Below are 18,196 nucleotides of genomic sequence, written 5' to 3'. Positions count from 1 at the left end.
AAAGAATTGATCACAGCCGCCTCCTAGTACAAACTAGATGATTTTCTCTCTATGTTTTTCTAAACAGCTCTGGAAAATTCACCATCTAATTACTAGATGCAACTTGGTTTATATATCACCAAGTTTACAAGTGAAGACAAAAGTATAAATACAATTAAAAAGATTATTCACATGTTTCTTCTTCATTTCTCTGTCCAATGCAATCTAGGATAATCTGTGAATCTTTGAATACTTCCTTGTTTGCACCAGAATGGAAATGCTGCATTTTCTTGATTCCTCCAAGAGGCTACCACATTCCAATTATCTCTGTCAACCCATGTGCCTTTGTCAGCTTGTGAATTGTCACTGTCATCTGCTATTGAACTGAGCATCCGTTGAAGCTTTCATCCGTTGATGGCTTTATCCGTTGATGCATTAGCAGTTGAAGCTTTATCCGTTGATGCACTCATCTGTTGATGGATGTTATCCGTTGAAGCTTTAGAGACATCCGTTGAAGCTTTGTTTCTTATCCGTTGAAGGCCTTTAATTTATAAATTGATACTACTTCACTTATACAAAATTACAAGGCATGAAATATTTACAATTATCCCTCCTATTTGCATATCCACTAGTAGTCAACATGACTTATAAATTCCCACAATCATCTAAGAATTATAACTTAAATACAGAAACTGAAATGTGCTACAATACTAAACTTATTTCTAAGTAAAGCTACTCCATCAACGGATAGCCAGAATGGTCTTATCCGTTGAGGCTACAAACACTAAATTTCTACTTAAGTATTTTGTTTAACTTATCATCAAACTAATACACAGATTCCTAACAATCTCCCCCTATTTATGTCTACTGAAATTGTAGGCATAAATTCGGGTTTAACTTGATGATAACAAAACACTTAACAAATATATCAACAGAAATCAGGTAGAAATTCAAAAGTGCTGCAAAAGTGTATGTACTGAGATAGAATTGAAGAATTACATTGTTTCTAAGGATGCTCCTTTAGGCTGAGCAGATTATTTTCTTTTCCTTTGATCCCTTGTTTTCTTCCCTAGCCTCCTGTCATTTTCCTCTACTTGGAGTTGGAGTTGTCGGTAGAATTCAGCTTCATCTTCTTCACTGATGTCCAACTTAGATTGCATGTCCTTGAGAGTTTCATTACTGGCAATTTTAAGCTGGTCTTCAAGTCTGAAAAATCTTCTGACTCCTTTGTTGTCTCTGAATCCATCAACCAATGAGGTGATTTATGAATTGTAATTCCATGCTCAGGTATGAGTAATGTTCTAGGCAAGGAATTAGACTCCCACCAAGTTTTCCTTATGCTGGCAATCTTGTTGAGAATTTCAGTTTTAGCAGTCCTGGTAAAGCCAGAATCCCTTTTGATAGCTGAGTAGACTCTAATCAAGGTAGAATAACCTTCATTCAGAATTCTTTGAAGAGGCCAAGTCATTTCCTCACTTCCTTTATACTTGAACACTAGCCTTTCTGGGAGCTGTTTGTATGCACTTATTCCCCTTACTTCCTCTAGCTCATCCAGATAGAGTTCAATATCTGTAAACTCTTTTATGTCACAAATGTGAACATAATCATCCTTTGAGGCTTGTGGCTTAGGCTTAGGTTTATATTTCTGAGTGAATATACTTGAGGTTAGGGGAGGTGTAGATTTGGATTTTCTTTTCAGTTTCTTTGGTGGTGGAGAGGAAGTTAGGAAGGTAGGCAAGTTGATGGTGTCCCAATCAATAGGTTCCTTTTTAGGGATGATTGGTTCACCATGGACATTTATACTAGGATCAACAATAAAAGGTTCAGGAATGGAAGGTAGTGGTTTAGATTTTGATTGGGTTTCTTCAATGTCATCTCCACTCTTCCTTTTTGCATTGGACTTTGATAAGTGGCATTTTATACAACTTAGAATGTCTTAAAATGGCTTAAATTGGTGTCTTGAAATCAAGTATTTTGTGTATTTGATACGTTTTTCTAGCGTTTGTGCGTTTCAGGGTAATAGTTGCATTTCGGGGGAGTAATCATCAATAATAAGCCTTGGCATGTGTCTAGCATTACGAGAGGGAAGAGAGGAGCAGATTACAGCGAAGAAACGGAGCAAAAATCAGACATTTTCCAGTAGGGGTCTGAGCGCCCGCTCACCTATGCTGAGCGGTCGCGCAGGGTCGGGAAATTTTAATATTTATTTTAGACTCCTATTTCTGTTTGGCTTCCAACTTCTGAGTAATCTGAGTTTTATGGGACTTCTATATAAGTAGATTTCAGAGACGTATCACGTATGTTGAATCATTGTATTAATCGAGGAGCGAAGGAGATAAGGAAGAAGTCCGTTTTAGCACACCGCAATGAAGAGGAAGCATATTTTCTTGTGATTCTTTATTTCGTTATAACGTTGGATGCTAGTTTTCTTTGCTTTGAACTTATTTACTCTTGTGACGTACTCTGGTTTAATATAATTAGTTTAGTTATTATTCTCTTGTGTTTATTTATCATGTTTTCATATGAACCCATGATGACGATAAGTGCTATCATGGGCTAATCGTGATCATGGGGTCGTAACGGATTTACTATGGAATTCTTTAGTTAGTTGTTTAATACCTTAGTGTGTGATGATTGTATGATATCTAGTATTGGTTGTGCATATTCGTCTTATGTGCGTCACGAACATATAAGATAGGGTGTTAATCTCTTGTGAAGCGACGGTGGATCTCGAGATTTAGAACTTGCCATGCTAGCATAGGTTCATGTATGATGTTGCATGATTAGTGGGTAACTCTAACCGTTTTATTCACCCTGTGTAATCAAAATGAATAACTTGTGCTTAATTCATTATGTTGTCAATTTCCGTAGACATATAGGGACTCAACATAATTGATGCATATTCAACTTCTATCTTAATTGTGGATGATTGGTAGAATGGTATTAGTATAATGAAAGTTGGCTTTTATCAGTTTCGTGTTATTCGATTAATATCATCACTATTGCATGTTAAGGGTAATAACAATGACTATTGAAGGAAGTAGTAATGAAGTTGTGATCTCATGAGTGTTTTAATATTGTTAATTCGAAGTGTTAATTAAGTGGTTAAATTTAGTAGTTAATTGTAATTAATAATTAGTTAACAAATTTAAGTATTATTGTCTTAACATTGAGAAGTAAAATACATTGGTGAGTGAGTTTAATTGAACATAATTAGTCTGAGTCTCTGTGGGAACGAACTAGAAAGTGTTCTATATTACTTACGAACGCGTATACTTGCGTGTGTTATTAGTGCGTGTTTTCGCCCTAACAATTTTTTGGCGCCGCTGCCGGGACTCGGCATATTTGTTTAGTTTATGTACTTACCATCATTGGTCGTTAGGACTCAGTGATTAAGAAGTGTTACTTATTGTTTCCGGTTGTGTTTCAGGTACTTTAGCGAGCGTTTATGCAAACTCGTTCTCGTACTCGCAAGAGGACTTTAGATACAGCTGAGGAGACAGACGAAGTTCTTGATATTCCGGAGAAGATAGATTTTGAAGATTCGGATTCAGGAAGTGAGCAGAAAGAACCAGTAATCATGGGTGATCGTATTGTTCCGGCCGATCCAGCTCTCATGGACTTCTCCCGGCCTAAAAGTGATGACATTCAGTCAAGCATTCTTCATCCAGCTATTCAAGCTAACACCTTTGAAATCAAGTCGGGCACTATTCAGATGGTGCAGAATTCTGTTTCTTTTGGAGGTGCTGTGACTGAAGACCACAACATGCACATAAGAAATTTTGTCGAGATCTACAGTACTTTCAAATATAATGGCGTGACTGATGAGGCTATCAAGCTGAGGCTTTTCCCATTCTCACTGAGGGATAAAGCTAAGGATTGGTTACATTCTGAACCAGCTGGGTCTATCACTACTTGGCAAGATCTTGCGTAAAAGTTTCTGGTGAAGTTTTATCCAATGGCAAAGACTGCTGCTATGAGGAGTGCTCTTACTCAGTTTGCGCAGCAACCTACAGAATCTATGTGCGAAACTTGGGAGCGCTACAAGGAAATGTTGAGAAAGTTTCCACATCATGGAATGCCCGATTGGATGGTGATCACTGGTTTCTATAATGGTTTGGGGGCCCAATCTCGGCCCATGCTCGATGCAGCAGCTGGAGGCGCCTTGTGGGCCAAAAGCTATACCGAGGCTTATAATCTTATTGAGACTATGGCTGCAAATGAGCATCAAAACCCAACTCAGAGGATGATGCCTGGGAAGGTAGCATGTATTCTGGAAGTCGATACAGCCACCGCTATTGCAGCGCAGCTCCAAGCGCTGTCTATGAAGGTCGATTATCTAGCTACCTATGGATTCAATCAAATAGCTATATCTGTGAGCTTTGTGCATGTTCTCATGTTATGGATCAGTGTTCTCTTGTCAACGAATCTGTTCAGTATGTGAACAATTATCAGTGACAACAGCAGCCTGTGCCAGCTACTTATCATCCTAACAACAGAAATCATCCAAATTTCAGCTGGGGTAATAATCAGAATGCTATTCATCCACCATATCAGCAAGGTGTGAGTAAACAGTTCAATCCACCTGGATTTCAGCAACCACAGCAGTATGCTCAAAGGAAATCATATCCTCAACAGGGAAGTGCAGCTGCACCCACTAGTGCTGATTTTGAGGAACTTAAGTTGTTGTGCAAGAGTCAGGCGGTTTCTATCAAGACCTTGGAAAATCAAATCGGTCAAATAGCCAATGCAGTGCTCAATCGTCAACCTGGAACACTTCCAAGTGACACGGAAGTACCAGGCAGAAAGGAAGCTAAAGAGCAAGTCAAGGCTATTGCCTTAAGGTCTGGGAAAGTTGCTGATGCTGAAAAGGCAAAAGAAGGAGAAGCTGAGGTTTGAGATGAAGAAGCTAAGAAAAAGGAGAAAACGGCGGAACCAAGGAAGACTACTGTTGAACACACTCTGCCTGAGGGTAATACAGGGGAGAAACAGCTCTATCCGCCACCACCTTTCAGTTCGGTAAGTTTCTGGAGGTGTTCAAGAAACTTCACATCAATATACCTTTCGCTGAGGCTCTGGAGCAAATGCCTAGTTATGCGAAGTTTATGAAGAGTATTCTTTCAAGGAAGGTGAAACTGGATGACCTTGAGACCGTTGCTCTAACGGAAGAATGCAGCGCTGTGCTACAGCAAAAGTTACCACCAAAGCTTAAAGATCCAGGAAGCTTCACCATTCCTTGCACCATTGACAAGTGCCTTTGTGATTTGGGAGCAAGCATCAATCTGATGCCGTTGTCGATCTTTAAAAAGTTGGATTTTCCTGATCCAAAACCCACCTACATGTCTCTTCAATTGGATGATCGTTCTATTACTTACCCGAGGGGCATAGTGGAGGATGTGCTAGTCAAGGTGGATAAGCTCTTCTTTCCTGCAGACTTTGTTATTCTGGATTTCGAGGAAGATAAGAAGATTCCCATAATCTTGGGAAGACCTTTCTTGGCTACTGGCTGTACCTTGATAGATGTGCAGAAAGGTGAACTTACTATGCGGGTGCAGGATCAGGATGTGACCTTCAATGTATTCAAAGCAATGAAATTCCCTACAGAAGATGAGGAGTGCTTAAAAGTGGATGTGATTGATTCTGCGGTTACTTCAGAACTCGATCATATGCTAATGTCTGATGCATTAGAAAAGGCCTTAGTGGGGGATTTTGATAGTGATGATGAAGATGGCAACGAGCAATTACAATATCTTAACGCTTCTCCCTGGAGGCGAAAGCTGGACATGCCATTTGAATCTCTTGGTACTTCTGACCTCAAGAATGCTGAAGGAAAGCTCAAACCATCAATTAAGGAAGCACCTACCTTGGAGCTTAAGCCATTACCTGAACACTTGAGGTGTGTTTTTTTAGGTGATGCATCTACTTTACCTGTTATTATTGCATCTGACCTTTCAGGTAGTGAGGAAGACAAGCTCTTAAGGATTTTGAGAGAATTTAAATCGACTATTGGATGGACCATAGCAGACATCAAAGGGATCAGCCCTTCATATTGTATACATAAGATTCTACTAGAGGAGGGTAGTAAGCCAACTGTTGAGCAACAACGCAAACTTAATCCTATCATGAAGGAGGTGGTGAAGAAAGAAATTCTGAAATGGCTGGATGCAGGCATCATTTATCCTATTTCTGACAGTTCTTGGGTGATCCCCGTGCAATGTGTACTTAAGAAAGAGGTATCACTGTGGTAGAAAATGAGAAGAATGAGCTCATTCCCACTCGAACAGTTACAGGATGGAGAGTATGCATGGACTACCGAAAGTTAAACAAGGCCATGAGGAAGGATCACTTCCCTCTTCCATTTATTGATCAGATGCTTGACAGGTTGGCTGGTCATGAGTACTATTGTCTTCTGGATGGTTACTCAGGGTATAATCAGATTTGTATTACACCAGAGGATCAAGAAAAGACTACCTTCACTTGTCCATTTGGCACATTTGCTTTTCGCAGAGTTTTGTTTGGGTTATGTGGCGCACCGGCCACTTTTCAGAGATGTATGATGGCTATATTCTCTGACATGATTGGGAATAATTTTGAGATGTTCATGGACGACTTCTCCGTCTTTGGACATTCGTATGATGAATGTTTGAATAATCTTCGTGTCGTGCTCAAAAGGTGTGTGGAAACTAATTTGGTGCTCAATTGGGAAAAATGTCATTTTATGGTGCGTGAAGCCATTATTCTTGGACATAAGGTCTCTAGCAAGGGTCTTGAGGTGGATAAAGCCAAGGTGGGAGTCATTGAAAATCTTCCACCACCTATTTCTGTGAAAGGAATCCGTAGTTTTCTTGGTCATGCGGATTTTTATCGGCGTTTCATCAAGGACTTTTCGAAGATATCTAGGTTGCTGTGCAACTTGCTTGAGAAAGATGTGCCTTTCAAATTTGATGATGAATGTTTGACGGCATTCGAGACTCTTAAGAAGAGTTTAATCACTGCGCCAGTTATTACAGCATCGGATTGGACAGAGCCTTTTGAGATGATGTATGATGCGAGTGATTATGCGGTAGGCGCAATTCTTGGGCAACGCAAGAATAATCTCTTTCATGTGGTCTACTATGCTAGCAAGACCTTAAATGGGGCTCAAATGAACTACACCACTACTGAGAAGGAGCTCTTAGCTATAGTCTTTGGTTTCGAGAAATTTCTATCTTATCTGCTTGGGACAAAAGTGACAGTATTCACTGATCATGCGGCCATTCGCTATTTGGTTTCCAAGAAGGATTCGAAGCCGAGACTCATTCGTTGGGTGCTCTTACTACAGGAATTTGAGTTAGAGATCAAGGATCGGAAAGGTACTGAGAATCAAGTAGCTGACCATCTCTCTAGATTGGAGAATCCCGAGTCTACTTCACAGGATAAGACATTGATCAATGAATCTTTTCCGGATGAGCAGCTGTTCGCAGTTCAGGAGGAATAGCCATGGTTTGCAGATATTGTAAACTATCTTGTTAGCAATATTTTGCCTCCTAATTTGACCTCAGCTCAAAAGAAGAAGTTTCTGCATGAGGTGAAGTGGTATATGTGGGATGAACCATACTTGTTTAGACAGAGAGCTGACCAGATCATCAAGAGATGTATCCCGTTCTGTGAGATGGAGGGGATATTACGAGACTTCCACTCCACAGTTTATGGTGGACACTATGGTGGTGAGAAGACGGCAGCTCGTATTCTGCAAGCAGGTTTTTTCTGGCCTACTTTGTTTAAGGATGCTCATCAGTTTGTTTTAAGGTGTGATCATTGCCAACGAGTGGGAAATTTGACGAGAAAGGATGAGATGCCGTTAAATGTGATGCTTGAAGTCGAGGTCTTTGATGTTTGGGGAATCAATTTCATGGGGCCTTTTGTCTCGTCCTGCAACAATCAGTACATCTTGCTGGCAGTCGATTATGTCTCAAAATGGGTAGAAGTCAAAGCTTTACCGATAAATGATGCAAAGGCAGTGTTGAATTTTCTTCATAAGCATATTTTCACTAGGTTTGGAACACCTCGGGTAATCATAAGTGATGAAGGGTCGCATTTTTGCAACCGTAAGTTCACTTCTATGATGCAGCGTTATAATGTGAATCATCGAGTTTCTACTGCCTATCATCCGCAAACAAATGGTCAAGCGGAAGTGTCTAACAAAGAGATCAAGCGCATTCTAGAGAAGGTTGTTTGTCCGTCAAGGAAGGATTGGTCTTTAAAGCTCGATGAAGCTGTTTGGGCTTACAGAACAGCATACAAAACTCCACTTGGTATGTCCCCGTTTTAATTGGTGTATGGTAAGGGATGTCATTTACCTGCGGAGCTTGAGCATAAGGCCTATTGGGCGTTGAAAAAGTTGAACCTGGATCTAGATGCAGCTGGAAAGAAGCGAATGCTTCAACTTAATGAACTTGATGAATTTCGACTCCAAGCGTACGAGAACAACAAAATGTACAAGGAAAAGGTGAAGAGGTGGCACGATAGGAAGCTACATCCTAAGTTATTCATGCCGGGGCAACAAGTTCTCTTATTCAACTCTCGTCTCTGACTTTTTCCTGGGAAGTTGAAATCAAGGTGGTCTAGACCTTTTATTGTCAAAACTGTGTTTCTACACGGAGCAGTGGAGATTTTTGAGAATGATCCGGACCAAGCATTCAAGGTTAATGGTCAACGTTTGAAGCACTACTATGGGGACACGGCAAACCGAGAAGTGGTTAGTGCCGTTTTATTGTCAACTTGAGGAAGGTACGCAACGTCAAGCTAATGACGAAAAAAGCGTTGCGTGGGAGGCAACCCATGATTTTTTGTTACAGGAACCCTTAGAAGTTAATAACCTATCCAAAACCACAAAAAAATCAGAAAAACCGGGCTGAAACTTTTTTTTACCAGTGATCCCCTGAGCGCCCGCTCAGGGGTCGGCTGAATGAATTTTTTTTCAGTTCAATAAAAATCCAAACAAATCAGAAAAATAAAAACACAAATTTTAGCCCATAAAACCCATGACCTATTCCCCATTATCCCATGATTTTTACCCATAAGCCCACTCCTAATCAAATTCTACCCTAATCCATTCCCTATATATATATACACCTATCCCATATATCTCCCAGACAACTTCTACACTAAAACTCTCTCCCAAACACAAAAACATAATTCGCAAGCACTTTTATTCAGATTCGATGGCACCCAAGAGAGCAAGGACTATTAATAGCAGCAGCACTGTGCCTACGGCTGATTCTTCGAGGGGTACTGCTGCGAGGCCTCGTTTGAATGATAGGGCTGCGGAGGAGGAGTACAATAGGCTTTTGGGGAAGCCGATTCTGAAGGAGAGGGGGTTTTTACCATCGGGGAGGGAAGGTGAGTTGTTACCTATGATTGCTGAGAAGGGGTGGATAGCTTTTTGTGAGTCGCCTGAAGCAGTGCCGATGAGCGTGGTTCGCGAGTTCTATGCGAACGTAAAGGCCGAGAAGAATGGGTTTTCTGTGGTCCGGGGGATAACGGTGGATTATCATCCAGCGGCGATTCACCGTGTGATTGGGCAGCGAGAGAGGAAGCCCACGGAGGAGAACTGGAACGAGAAAACTGCTGAGGATTTTGACTTGGATTTGATTTGTGCTACTCTCTGTAGGCCGGGCACAGTTTGGACCTTCAAGACTGGAACTAATGAGTATCGTCACTTTCCGGCGATCGCGATGAACAGGTATGCCCGTGCATGGAATGCGTTTATTTGTGCTAATATTCTGCCGTCTTCACATGCACATGAGGTCACAGTTGAGAGAGCACAGTTGTTGTGGGGAATTTTGAATGAGGAGTATTATGTGGACCTTGGTAAGTTCATCTACCAAGGAATTCTGAAGTTTTTGAGGGGAGCTAAGCACATGAACATCCCTTATGCATCCACGGTTACTAAGCTTTGCCGAGCGGTGGGAGTTCAGTGGCCGTCTCATGAGCAGTTGCAGTTGCCAGTCACTCCTATTGATTCCGGGACTCTGAATGCGATGCAGGAGTGGACCGGTGGTGAGCCCGAGGAGCATGGGCTGGTTATCATCTCCCAGGAGGGCGTCCAGCACGAGGTGCTACTATGGCAAGGCCTAGGCGTGATGAGGCTGGTTCTTCGAGAGCTCAGGAGGGTGCTGGGATGGCTGATGCCCAATATAGGAGGCTGTCACGGAGGATGGATGCTATGTATGAGACGCAGAGCAGGTTTGCTCAAGAGCTCACCCTTGCGCTAGGAACTGCTTTTCGAGGCCTTGGAGCTGACATCCAGTGGCCAGTTTTTGGTGAGGACTCTACATATCCGCCTCCTGATACACCACCCACTAAGGGTGATGATGATGATGACTCCGAGTAGGTATACCCTGTGTTCCTTTCTACTACCTTCACTGGGGACAGTGAAGATTTTAAGTTTGGGGATGGTAGTTAAGGAATATTTTTTGTGTGTGTCATATAGCTGCATATTCATGATAGTTAGTTCATATAGTTGCATAATTTTTGCCATATAGTTTTTTTTAGCTTTATTTGTTTATCATATCATGTAGCTCATGCATATACCATGATCCCTTTTGCGATGATTTACCGACTGATTTGTGATGTTGATGCGAGTGTAGTGATAGCATTAAAGTGATGTTGAGTCATGTAGGTTGATATGCATGCTAGAAGCACTTGTATTTTCACTAAGTCTTAGAAAATGCTTAAGGACTAGATTGTTGTTATGATCTGATTGTTTTCGAGGTTAATCTATTTATTATGCTTAGAATTTTATAATAGGTTCTTAGTGATAAAGGCTTGAAAAAAAAAAGAAAAAATGGAGTAAAAAATGGAATTTGTTGCTAATTGTGGCTAAGCGTCAAATGGCTAGTAGCTATCTCGTATGTTTATGCGAGTAGTCTAGGGTTGAGCAAGATGGAGCGAGACGCACTTGCTCAGAAATTTTGAAAAAAAATAGAAGAAAAAAAAATAGAAAAAAAAGAAAAAAAAAGAGTGTGTGTTTATACATAATTGATCACGAGTGGTCTCTTTGGTATTCGAGTTATTAAGTTATTAGGGGACTTTGTGCCTAGTGACCTAAGGCTTTTAGAGTCTGGGATCCGCTAACCTAACACTTGCTATATGGATACCATTGTATAAGTCTTTTTGTGGACCTCACTCATTGCACGGTCAAATAAGCATTACTGTTAGGAATAAAAAGCATGATTCCTCAATAAGCTCCAGGATTCTTGTAGTGTTATAAGTCACTTTGTGCCTAGAATTTTTATTCTTTGTATAATCATGTGTTTGCCTTGATGACAGTTGAGTCATAATAATTGATTTAGTTCCGGAGCATATCTGTTAAGCATCTGCACATACCACATTTTTGGCTGTATATTAGTTGGCATGATTTGATTAATCTTTAGTCGCCTAATTGCATTTGTTGAGATGTTGTAAGTTGGTTGGTTTGTTCGTAGTAAGGGGGATCACTGCATTTCATATAGATTGCATTCATGCATGTGTTTATTTATTTTTGAGTCTGTGACGCTTGAGGACAAGCATCGATTTAAGTTTGGGGGTGTGATAAGTGGCATTTTATACCACTAAGAATGTCTTAAAATGGCTTAAATTGGTGTCTTGAAATCAAGTATTTTGTGTATTTGATACGTTTTTCTAGTGTTTGTGCGTTTCAGGGTAATAGTTGCATTTTGGGGGAGAAATCATCAATAATAAGCCTAGCATTGCGAGAGGGAAGAGAGGAGCAGATTACAGCGAAGAAACGGAGCAAAAATAAGACATTTTCCAGTAGGGGTCTGAGCGCCCGCTCAGCTATGCTGAGCGGCCGCGCAGGAAGCTGAGCGCCCGCTCAGCTATGCTGAGCGGTCGCGCAGGGTCGGGAAATTTTAATATTTATTTTAGACTCCTATTTCTGTTTGGCTTCCAACTTCTGAGTAATCTGAGTTTTATGGGACTTCAATATAAGTAGATTTCAGAGACGTTTCACGTGTGTTGAATCGTTGTATTAATCGAGGAGCGAAGGAGATAAGGAAGAAGACCGTTTTAGCACACCGCAACGAAGAGGAAGCATATTTTCTTGTGATTCTTTATTTCGTTGTAACGTTGGATGCTAGTTTTCTTTGCTTTGAACTTATTTACTCTTGTGACGTACTCTGGTTTAATATAATTAGTTTAGTTATTATTCTCTTGTGTTTATTTATCATGTTTTCATATGAACCCATGATGACGATAAGTGCTATCATGGGCTAATCGTGATCATGGGGTCGTAACGGATTTACTATGGAATTCTTTAGTTAGTTGTTTAATACCTTAGTGTGTGATGATTGTATGATATCTAGTATTGGTTGTGCGTATTCGTCTTATGTGTGTCGCGAACATATAAGATAGGGTGTTAATCTCTTTTGAAGCGACGGTGGATCTCGAGATTTAGAACTTGCCATGCTAGCATAGGTTCATGTATGATGTTGCATGATTAGTGGGTAACTCTAACCGTTTTATTCGCCCTGTGTAATCAAAAGGAATAACTTGTGCTTAATTCATTATGTTGTCAATTTCTGTAGACATATAGGGACTCAACATAATTGATGCCTATTCAACTTCTATCTTAATTATGGATGATTGGTAGAATGGTATTAGTATAATGAAAGTTGGCTTTTATCAGTTTCGTGTTATTCGATTAATATCATCACTGTTGCATGTTAAGGGTAATAACAATGACTATTGAAGGAAGTAGTAATGAAGTTGTGATCTCATGAGTGTTTTAATATTGTTAATTCGAAGTGTTAATTAAGTGGTTAAATTTAGTAGTTAATTGTAGTTAATAATTAGTTAACAAATTTAAGTGTTATTGTCTTAACATTGAGAAGTAAACATACATTGTTGAGTGAGTTTAATTGAACATAATTCGTCTGAGTCTCTGTGGGAACGAACTAGAAAGTATTCTATATTACTTGCGAACGCGTATACTTGCGTGTGTTATTAGTGCATGTTTTCGCCCTAACAGCCTTTCTCCTGTTCCCTTTCTGCCATTCCTTTCTTTCCTCCACACTCTCACCAACCACATCCCCCATATCCACATTTCTGCTTTCAATCTTGTCTTCTTCACTCTTGTCTTCAATCTTCTTCTTTTCTTCATCCTGACTTGACTTTAGCTATTTTTCAAGCTTTGCTTGTGCTCTTTTGTCAGCCTTCAGCTTTTTAGCTTCTTCCTTTAACCTCATGGTTTCTTCCCTCTTGGCTTTATAGAATTTGGGATGTCCTTGCATCACACATATACTCTTTCCCTCTCTATAAATGATAGCCATATTCATTCTTTCCACTACATCATTGGTCTCTTTGTGCTTTATGATGCTGCCACCCAAAATTTTGTCTTCATCAGGGTTTGGAAGAGGAAAATCTACTTCCTTTGATTGACTAAAGTTTAGAGGGTTCTTTGTAGAGTCCCCGTTGAATCTAGTGGATGGCTTGAGTACCATGGGTTTCAAATTCCTGAAGGAAGTTTCTCCAACCTTATTCCTCCTTACTGGCTTGTGCTCCATAATGATTGGCTCAACCTTTGTGCTATGTTTCACAGATAATGATTTTGAGGTTGTAGAGCTAAACATCTGTTGCATCCTTTCATCAATTTGTCTCCTTTGCTCTTTCACCTTCATCTCAGCTGCTTCTAACTGGATTAGATCAATTCCATCAAGCTTTCCTTTGATTTGAAGTGTTGGAGAAGTAGTGATGGCAGGAACTAGCACTTTGGATATTTGAATGTTTGTAGATGGCTCCCTTCCCCCTTTTTGTTATCATCAAGGAGAGGAGTCAAGCCTTGTGCTTTAGCCAGTTGCATGAGTAGATTTGTCTGAGACTGTTGATTTTGAAGAATGGTGACCACAGAGTTTTCAATGACATGAACTCTGTCCTCCAACTTGGCCAGCCTCTTTTCAGCATCTGATTCTCTTCTTAGTCTCAGTAACAAGTCATGCATGGTACCATAGGGCATGACTGAATCCAGCTTCTCAGAATTGTAGGACTTTAAGTTAGCTATATCCTTCTTGAGCTCATCCACACTTAGATTCTACCTTAATTGTTGTAGCTTCATGAGATGTAGAGAATCTAGGTGGGCTTGAAGAAGAGCCTTGGTACCAGTATTGGAGGTGTTCTGAATGGCTCTTTGGATTGACATGATTTATTTGACTAAGGAGACATTGAACTGTCCTGGTGTTGACTCCTTTGTCAATGCCCATTTAGGTAAATCTGGAATAGAACTTGGGCCTTCATCTTCCCCTAAGTTCATGCTTCCACCAAATGAAACAGAGTCATCATCATCAGAATTTACTCCAAATTCTTCAGATGGCTCACCAGCTGTAGAAGGCATCAAGTTGACAGCAGCTTTATTCCTTTGTAGAGATTCTGAAGTATGTACTAGATTTAAGGTCCTTTCTGCCTCCTCATTGCCCTGAGTAGCCAACAATTGATAGGCTGACACAGGATGAGTAAAAGTGTCAGCATCCAAGTAAATATTATCAATTACAGCCTTGTAATGCATCTGAAATTGTCTTTCCTTTTCAGCATCATCCACAATCATTGACTTATTAGCAATGGCTGGATCCACCCTTATACCTTCTGTACCTGCTTTTCTCTCAATTTCTCTCTTTTCTTGCACCAGGGGCTCCCCCTGGCTCACACTCCTCACACCCTTACCCTCACCTACTAAGGTGGCACTCCTCTCACTTTCTTTTTCCATGCTGGAAGAAATAGCATGCATATTTAGACTCTCAAGCTCTCCTTTTGCCTGGGAGCAACCCAGCCTTTCACTCAAATTTTCACTCCCTTACCTCAATCCTAGAAGTGATTGGACAGTAACCATGTCTTCTACACTTGGAATTGATTCAGTTATTTGTGTAGAGACTATCAACGGATAGGGAGTATCCGTTGAAGTAGGAACTGATGATATCAACAGATAACTGCTGTTAAGCTTATACGTCGAAGAACAACCACTTGTCAACGGATGAGAAATATCCGTTGAAGAAGGAAAAGAAGTAGAAATTGAAAGTGACATGATAGTTGAATCTGTATGGATTGATTTTAATGTAGGGGACACAGATTCTTCAACCAAATCTGAAAGAATTGGCTGATGATCCAACAAATCATCTAACAGATGATGATCACCAGTATTTGAGTGGGGCTCCTCCCTGAGTTGTAAAGAGGGAGAATCAGGAATTGATGTGAATATCATGTCCACATCCAGAGATGGTGATGGAGAATTTGGTGATTGATGTGTGTCGATTTTGAGAGAATGGGGCTGTGACTCCACATTTGTTGGAGTCACATCAAGCTGAATTTGAGAAGGCATAGATACAGGTGGGTGTATCTGTGCAGTGTGTGCACCCTGTATGGAAACTGAGGTTTTGATCCTCTTTTTTCTTATAAAGGTTTTTACAGGTGAGTGTGTGGCTTCAGTGTCCCTCCCTCTTTTGTTCTGTGTCCCTATTTGGGGACTATTTTCAATAGCTGCACCCTTTTGGGAGGATGCAACTAGGGATGAGTTTGAATCCTTTTCAACCACCACAGTCTTTTGAGAAACTGTGGCTTGGCTAGCTGGGGTACCACTCACCTCTCCTACCTTATCCTGGGGGGTTTCTTGATGTTCACCCCTCCCCTCACCACTCACACCCTGTTCACTCCCCTCAGGGTTTATGGTAGTTATTACAACTGTTGTCTTTTGAGAAACAACAGAGGTGGCTTTCTTTGACTTTGGTCTTGAAACTTTAGGTTTGGTGGCTTTGGTAGGAATCTGTTGGGACAAGGACAGATTCCATGGCCACACTTGAAGGAAAAGAAATAATGGGGTTGGAAGTAGTAGGAGTTGAAGAAGTATTTACCTCACTTACCTGAGGTGCATTCATTATTGGTAAATATACCAATGGCACCTGATTGTTGAGGTTAATTCTCAAAAGGTCTGTAAGGACCCTTTTCTCTTGTGCCCAGCATTTGAGTTTATTATTCTCAATGGTTATGACCAAACCTTCAGCAACATGGTTAGCCAATAACATAAAGAATCTAGCATAGTAGATGTTATGAGATCTATTAGCTTTGTTACCTAACCTGGTACCCAATTCTAGCATGACATAGTTGCTAAAATTAAAATACCTATCAGAAACTAGCATATAGAGCATATTAACTAGAGATGAAGTTATTGCATCAAAATTACTAATTTTCCCAGAGAAAACCTTGATAAAGGCATCACCAAGAAAACTCCATTCTTTCCTAAGGCATTTTCTTCTAATACTCCCTAAACTAGCAGAATCAAAAGAATAGCCTATGGAATCTAACATGTTAGATACATCATTATCAGTGTGTGGTGTCATGGCATTATTCTCAGGTAGTTTGAAACAGGACTATATATCATCACAGTTAATACAGTAATCTTTACCTTTGAGAGTGAAAGAGATAGTCATATCAGTGGGGTTGAACTCTACAGTTGTCCAAATCTCCTCAATTACCTCACAGTAAATAGTTGGGGCTTCCAGCATTGCATAGCTTAGTTTGCAATTTTTGATGAAGTCCATCATCTGGTGATAATCTGAGTGGGCTTCATTCTTTTCCACCAAAGCTACGAAATTGTTTTTCTCATAGAAAAATCCAGAATGGGACATTATCTTTACTACGGTGCCATTGTAGTGGGTAGAGGTTGCAGAGAAAAGTTGAGAGTTTTGGAAGAGAAAGAGAGTAAAAGCTTTTGAAAAATTGCAAGAAAGCGTAAAGTGAGAATAAAAATTCATGGGCTTTTATACTTTCTCAAATTAAAACGTAAGGAGAATGATTAAACAATATTTTTAAGTAAATTACAGCCGTTTGAGAATAAAGAAAACTGTATGAATTCTAAAAACTGCCTTTAATACAAATACATACAACTGTGTATATATATGTATGTATCAACGGTTACGTAAAAGAATCAACGGTTGTGACTTACTTAAAACAACTGATGTGACACTTCAACGGATGAGGTAAACATCTATCCATTGAATATTAACACAATTTTATCCGTTGAAGGATAAAATTACCAGAAATGTATTTGTCTTTCAACTGATAATGAACATCCATTAATTGAACAATTTTGGCTTTCAACGGATAGGGAATATCCATTGATAGAATAAACTTTACTTAAAGCCAACCTTGTTCTTGCAACAAATTCATTTCAGGCTTCAAAACAAATTATAATAAGGACATGAATTTATGAATAATTAAGCATACCTAGCTCACTTACTAATCTTGTGAATGTTGATTCATCAAGTGGCTTGGTAAATATGTCTGCAATCTGCTTTTCACTTGGAACAAAATGAAGTTCCACTGTACCATTCATCACATGTTCCCTTATGAAGTGGTACTTGATGTCAATGTGCTTGGTTCTTGATTGCTGCACTGGATTTTCAGTAATGACAATGGCACTTGTGTTGTCATAGAATATAGGAATTTTGTCAACAGTTAGCCCATAGTCAAATAGTTGATTCCTCATTCACAGTATCTGTGTACAGCAACTACCAGCAGCAATGTACTCAGCTTCAGCTGTTGATGTAGAAACAGAATTTTGCTTCTTGCTGAACCATGACACAAGCTTATTTCCTAGAAATTGACAGGTGCCAGTTGTACTTTTCCTGTCTATTTTGCAACCTGCATAATCTGCATCTGAGTAGCCAATTAGATAAAAACCAGACTCTCTAGGGTACCAAATTCCTAGATTTGGTGTCCCTTTGAGATATCTGAAAATTCTTTTAATAGCCACTAAGTGAGATTCTTTAGGGTCAGCTTGAAATCTAGCACAGAGACATGTAGAAAACATTATATCAGGTCTACTAGCAGTTAAATATAGAAGTGAGCCAACCATGCCTCTATAACTTGTAATGTCCACAGACTTTTCAGCCTTGTTTAATTCAAGCTTGGTGGCAGTGGCCATGGGAGTTTTTACAGATGAACAATCCATTAAGTCAAACTTCTTTAAAAGATCATAAATATATTTAGTTTGACTAATAAAAATTCCACCACTAACTTGTTTAACTTGTAAACCAAGAAAATAAGTTAGCTCTCCCATCATGCTCATTTCATTTCATATTTACTTTGCATTAACTTAGCAAACTTTTTACAAAGCTTATCATCTGTAGAACCAAATATAATATCATCTACATAGATTTGAACAAGTATTGTAGAGCCATTAACTTTTCTA

The 18,196-nt window shown here is 39.8% G+C and overlaps 1 non-coding gene across 1 annotated transcript; it reads right to left on the bottom strand.

Moving 5' to 3' along the window:
* Positions 1 to 3,952: 3,952 nt before the first annotated feature.
* Positions 3,953 to 4,059, bottom strand: LOC141680575 (small nucleolar RNA R71). Its single transcript, XR_012558364.1, has one exon. It is a non-coding gene; the product is annotated as a small nucleolar RNA R71 (small nucleolar RNA).
* Positions 4,060 to 18,196: the final 14,137 nt, after the last annotated feature.

Source organism: Apium graveolens, chromosome 1, assembly GCF_009905375.1.
Source record: "Apium graveolens cultivar Ventura chromosome 1, ASM990537v1, whole genome shotgun sequence".
In the NCBI taxonomy this organism is placed as follows: Eukaryota; Viridiplantae; Streptophyta; class Magnoliopsida; order Apiales; family Apiaceae; genus Apium; species Apium graveolens.
This window is presented reverse-complemented; position numbering and strand designations above follow the sequence as displayed.